This window comes from Musca autumnalis, unplaced genomic scaffold (assembly GCF_047663935.1).
Source record: "Musca autumnalis isolate F117 unplaced genomic scaffold, ASM4766393v1 scaffold_100, whole genome shotgun sequence".
Taxonomy (NCBI): domain Eukaryota; kingdom Metazoa; phylum Arthropoda; class Insecta; order Diptera; family Muscidae; genus Musca; species Musca autumnalis.
Window position 1 is genome coordinate 325,284 of NW_027411646.1, and position 6,225 is coordinate 331,508.

Sequence of the window (6,225 nt, forward strand, 5' to 3'; positions counted from 1 at the left end):
GCTGTTGGGCCATTTAGCAGGAAACATGTACTTGCCTGCGTAAAACATAATATCGCTGTAAACAGGGCTACTAGGAGTACCTTCGGTAACAATTTGCAAAGGATCCTCGAACAGACCCTTAACTGCACAAAAATATTGAACATTTCTGTGGGTTCTACACCAAGGAGTGAACCGATAGAGCCCACTTTTGAACATAAACTAAATTTTTACAAAATATTTCGAGATCCAAGGTTTGGACCAAATCGGTTGCTCCGTTTATGAGATATCGCGCGTATCAATTTAGAGAATATTTTCGAACTTTTGTGGGGGAGGTATCGAAAGGAGTGGACCTATACGCACCACCTTCGAATTTAATCTAATATTAGAAGAAATATAGATATTAAATCGATATGCAAAGTGAGGACGAGCACCAGCCACAACACTTGCTGGTCGTAGGGTTTTTACAGATTTCGGGTCGTTTTCTCAAGAAGTACAGACTTGCCACTAAAAAAATGTACCGTCGTAGTCGAGGCTTTGAGCGAAGCAAGTTGTAATAAAAACTAAACTAAACCTAAACTGCACATTTCCGAAATTTTGTGTTTGAGGTACTTAAAGGTGTTGACATATTCTAACCGGATCTATGTCTCGCGGAAATATTACTAGGTGGAAAGTATTGATCAAATCGGTTACTGCTTTCTACAGTTATCTTGCGCACCATTTAAGCGAACATTTTTGAACTTTTGTGGGGGAGGTACCAAAAGGAGGGAACAGATATGGCCCATCGTAGAGCTTGTTTTAATTTAGTGCAAAATATAACGACTGCCAAATTTTGGACCAAATCGATATATCCATTCGAGAATTGTCATGCGCTCCATACACTAGACAAGGGTTTTACAGCTTTCGGGCCATTTTCTCAGGAAGTATGGACTTGCCCCTGAAAAAAGCTAGTACCTTCGTAATGGGGTCAACGAATACAAGTTCTTACAACAAAAATCAAAGCGATTCGATAGGCGGTCTTAAAATTCACTTTTCCGAAATTTTGTGTGGGGTTACCCGATGTAGTGGACCAATATAGTCCATATTAGAACTTGCAAAGTATAGACAAAATCGGTAAGTTCTTTCGAGAGTTATCGAACTTTTGTGGGGGAGGTACGTGCGCACCAGCCATACAGACGGACGGACATCGCTAAATAGTCTAAAAATTGTCTGAAACGGATTTCGTCCAAACATACTTGGGGTCTAAAACCATTATTTCCATGAGGCACATTTTGCCCGTATGAAAGTGTATATACCCTCGTTAGTACAAATGCTGAAGGTATAAATATTTCATACGAGTACATACATATTTCTTCAAAATATTAAAAATTTGCATTAAGATGTATATCAACATAATTGACGTCAATGGAAACGTCAAGAGTTCCTCTTCTAAATATAATTTACGTAGTTTTAACATATTTCCAGGAATAAAGATGTAGTCATTACTGTAAAATTTTATCAAATTTTAACACAAAAGTATTAGTTAATTTAACCCGCTAAATATTATCTCTTCGTCATGTTAAATTCCATGTTTGTTTTTTGCGGTAAACCCAAACTCTACCTAAAATTTCTCTCCGTTCAGAATATTATTGCAACCCACATAGCCGCAACAAAAACGATAAAAAATTTTTTTATTGGTCCATTTCACCCACTAAATATTCTGCAATCATCATTAATAACAATACGGATCTATTCTGGTCTGAAGCCGACCTCCATCAAAATTTCGTACCGATCGATCCATAATTGCGGCCTGGAGTTTGATTAACATTTTTTTTTGAACGGACGGACACGTGGACACACATCCAAAACCCGCTTTATCTCGTCGATATATGAATTATGATATACCACATGTTGAATTTTCGGAAAACAAACTTATAATTCCCTTTCCACATTATGATGTAGGGTATACAAATGAAATGTCGGTCGCTGGTAATTGCTGAATATTTTGTTGCATTTCGGTGGGAGCGGGGTACCTCGCCTATACCATCTTAAAAAAAACCTATATTTGCAATATAACCGAATGTATCGGGTTGAAACTTAATTTGCTAGACAATGGTGGTTGTCCAAACTAACGTACTAGTTCGGGACCCAAAGGTTTTACCACACCCACCTTTTTAAATATATTATATCTAAAAAACTACCGAACCGATTTTTCTGAATTTTCCAGGAAATGAACAGGGATGACCCCCAGTAAAAATAGGAAAAAAATAAAGTTAATTTTCGAGACAATGGTGGTTGTGTCTCCGACCTTACGTATTTGTTCGGAACGCAAAGGCCCACATTTTTAAAAATGTATTATATCTAAAAACCTACTGAACCGATTTTCCTTAAATTTTCAGAGAGTGAACGGGGATGGTCCCCGGTGAAAATAGCACGCATTTTTCTATTTCGAAAGCAGGCGCGGTATATTTAAAAACGCTTTATCTTTATAAATAAAAATCAAATGTCGTTCGTGGGTAATTGCATTAGCAGAGAACGTCTGGATCGATTTGGATAATTTCTTACACCCTCAGCATTTATGCTAACGAGTGTATATACACTTTCATACGGAAAAAATGTCCCTTATCGAAATAATGGTTTTAGACCCCAAGTATGTTTAGAAGAAACCCGCTTCAGACAATTTGGAGTTGATTTAGTCATTTCCGTCCGTCTGTCTTTGCACGATAACCCTGGCTGAGTGCACGATAACCCTCGAACGGCTCAACCGATTCGGTCCACAATTTCGTAATATTTTGTCCAGTCTTAGTTAAAGTTCGAAGGTGGGTTGTATCGGTCCACTCCTTCCGGTGCCTCCCCACAAAAGTTCGAAAATGTTTGTAAAATTTGTCCGCACGATAACTCTTGAAGGGGGTAACCGATTTGGTACATAATTTACACATCGTGAAATGTCTACCAATTTTGTCTACGATGAGCTTCCAATATGGACTCAATCAGTACACTCCTTCAGGTACCTCCCACACAAAGATTCGGATAAGTTCAGTGTAGGACCAGCTCTCGACTCGCTTTAATTTTTGTTGTAGCAACTTTTATTTACTGCCCCAATACGACAGTACAAGTTTCATTGGGGGCAAGTCCATACTTCCTGAGGCGCAAAAAATCCCCCGCGTGTATTGTTTGGAGCGCAAGATAACTCTCGAACGGATCTGCGATTCGGTCCAAAATTTGGCCTTCGTAATATTTTGTTCAAACTTAGTTTAAGTTTGAAGATAAGCCATATCGGTCCGGTTCGGAAAAATTGTACGCACGACAACTCTTGAAAGGAGTGACCGATTTGGTCCATACTTTACACATCCTAATATATGTACCAGATATAGATCATGTTCGAATATGGACTCAATCGGTCCACTACTTCGGGTACCTCCTACACAAAATGTCGAAAAAGTTCAGTTTAGGAACTGCTCTCGAATCGCTTTGATTTCTGTTGTAGCAACTTGTATTCACTGCTCCCCATACAACGGTTCTAGTTTCATCAGGGCCAAAACATATTTCCTGAGAAAATAGCCTGAAAGTTGCAAGAAAACTCTTAAAAAAAATGTGTCTAGTAGCTGCGGCACACGATAACTCTCGAACTTATTAACCGATTCGGTCCAAAATTTGGAACAGTTGGTCCGATCTCAATGGACGCATTGCGCGACGACACCATCAACTTGGTCTTCTCGCCGTTTACCGCCAGATCCACTTTAGGAGATTTTCCTTCGACCTTCATAATGGTACCGGTTACTTCTTTTACTGATCGTCCCATGTTGTCTATATCATCAGCATAAGCAAGTAACATGTGGCTATTGGTGTAGATTGTGCCACTTCTTTTGACGTTTGCCTCTCGTATAACCTTTTCTAGCAGGATGTTTTGGTACAAAACTCTTCGGAGAGGTTCTTTCCTATTTTAACTGAAGATCTTGTGTCAGTTAGAGTCATTTTACAAAGACGAATGAGCTTTGCGGCGATACCAAATTCAGACATGGCTTGCAATACCTTTGAACGTAGCTGGCTGTCGAAGGCTGCTTTATAATCGACAAAAAGGTGGTAGGTGTCGATCTGCATCTCTTGGGTCTCCTCCAGGATTTGCCGCAGGGTAAATATCTGGTCAATGGTGGACTTGCCAGGTCTAAAGCCACATTGGTATGTCCAATTATTTCGTTGACCATGGGCTTTAGTCGTTCGCACACACGGTTATGTAGTAGTATTTGTTATATTTTCAAAAAAGTTATAACCCTACTGCACTGGCTTCACGTATCAGGCTACCTTTTCGATTAATACGTTTAATTCGATTTCTCTGACATTTTGTTTAGATAGCAATAGATCATGTCTCAGAACCACAACACTGCTTATTGCTGATACAATTCTAATTTATTCATCTAAAAATCCACCGAAATAACGAGAATTTAAATATGTCTCTTTAGTCAACATGAGACTACCTCGTTTGAAGATCACAATTGTTATACATTCCACCATAGTATGGAGGGTATATTGAATTTGTTTTTCCGTTTGCAATGAATTGAAATAATCATTGGCGGTCATATGCAGTATACATATTGACCAGGGTAAACTTTTGAAAAGATATATGTATGTTCGTCCATAACACAGAAATGATAGCACAAATCATTAGATATCAAATAAGGAAGGTGTCCCTTTCCTTGAACCGATCATTTGTAGAGCGCCTAAATGACGAATACAAATCATGCGTGTTATAATGAATTTATGGCTATTAGTATGAGTTCTGGTAAGTATGACAGTTTATAAAAGTTCTCCTTGTCAGTATAATTAATCAATTGGTTGTTGCCGATGCTATTTCACTGAAGATCAACTATCTACTTAAGTTTGAACAAGAAAGAACCGCTCACATTGGTTCAGAATCATTTCTTCCTGGTCAAAACTCTGCAATTTTTGAACGGATAACATAATCAGTTTCCCGATGCATTAAAAACATTAGAGATTTGTAGCATATAACGTATGATATGGAGGTGGTGTCAGGATAAATAGTTAGCGCACGTATCTGGTACCGGCCTACTAGCTCGTCGGAGGGGTAGGTTCGATGATTAACTAACTTCTCATGTGCTACAATAAGTTTACTTTAGTTATACGTGCTGCAAATGTAGAGGAAGGAGAAAGATGAGGTGGTCTACGGTCGGTTAATTTACTTTAGTTGGACGCTAAGATGGTATTACGCCCAATATGCCCACCCATCCTGGTCATAGTAACATTACCTGTAGCTAGAACTTTACAAATGACCCCACTACAACAGTGACCTAACTACTTAGTTAGTCAGGAAATCAAACAGATACGTTTTAAATTCAGACCAAATTCATTTTTGAATCATTTATTAAATACTTCATATTCATGTTATTATATTCAGTAATTCTAGGGTAGGTAATCCCATTTTCCTTAAAGGCTAAACAAAAATTAGAGTTATACTAGCCTAATTAATTATCATTAACCTTATGCTAAATCAAAAGGAAGAGAAAATTAAACATACAAAAATTTTAATTTAACAAGATATCGTAAGGGGTATTACCCACTCTATTATATTCTATTGCTTTAGAATAGCTGCAGTATTGATGCCGAAACAAAAATGTAACCAAACAATATAATGAGAGAAATGTAGTACTCACGTATAACATGCCAACTATGCAGAGCTCCAACGACGAAAGATCTTTCGGTGGGCGCTATGGGCAGCAGATGTGCTGATAACAGTTAAGAGCGCGGTATTGAAGGAATTTGTTTTTGATTCGGCCGCAATGCCAGGCTGCACAAATTCTGTAAAGCAACTGGATTTAATAATAACATAAATTATCATCGGTCTACGCTAAGCCCATAACAGGGCCCAGTGGAACACGTAATGCAAAAATGTTAGCAGCAGTACGTATGTCAGGTACATTACCATATACATACATACATACACCACTAGCATCCATACATAACTGTTTGACCACTAAGTCTGGCTGCAGCTAGCGAAGAATAAAATATAAGCACAACACTGATATCAACAAGGAAAGAATTTACACTCTTGCATAAAGGTTTACCACTTATTGAAGTTAAAATACTTTTATGGATAGATCGAGAACGTTTTGGAGATAAAATCATAGATTAAATGTTTTTTTCTGCTAAGATTCACTTATCAAAATTAATATATCTTATGGAATAACAATGCAGTGAGCAACTGGCTGATTTACGAAACATTAGGTTTTCTGATTGAAATCCCGAGCATTTTTT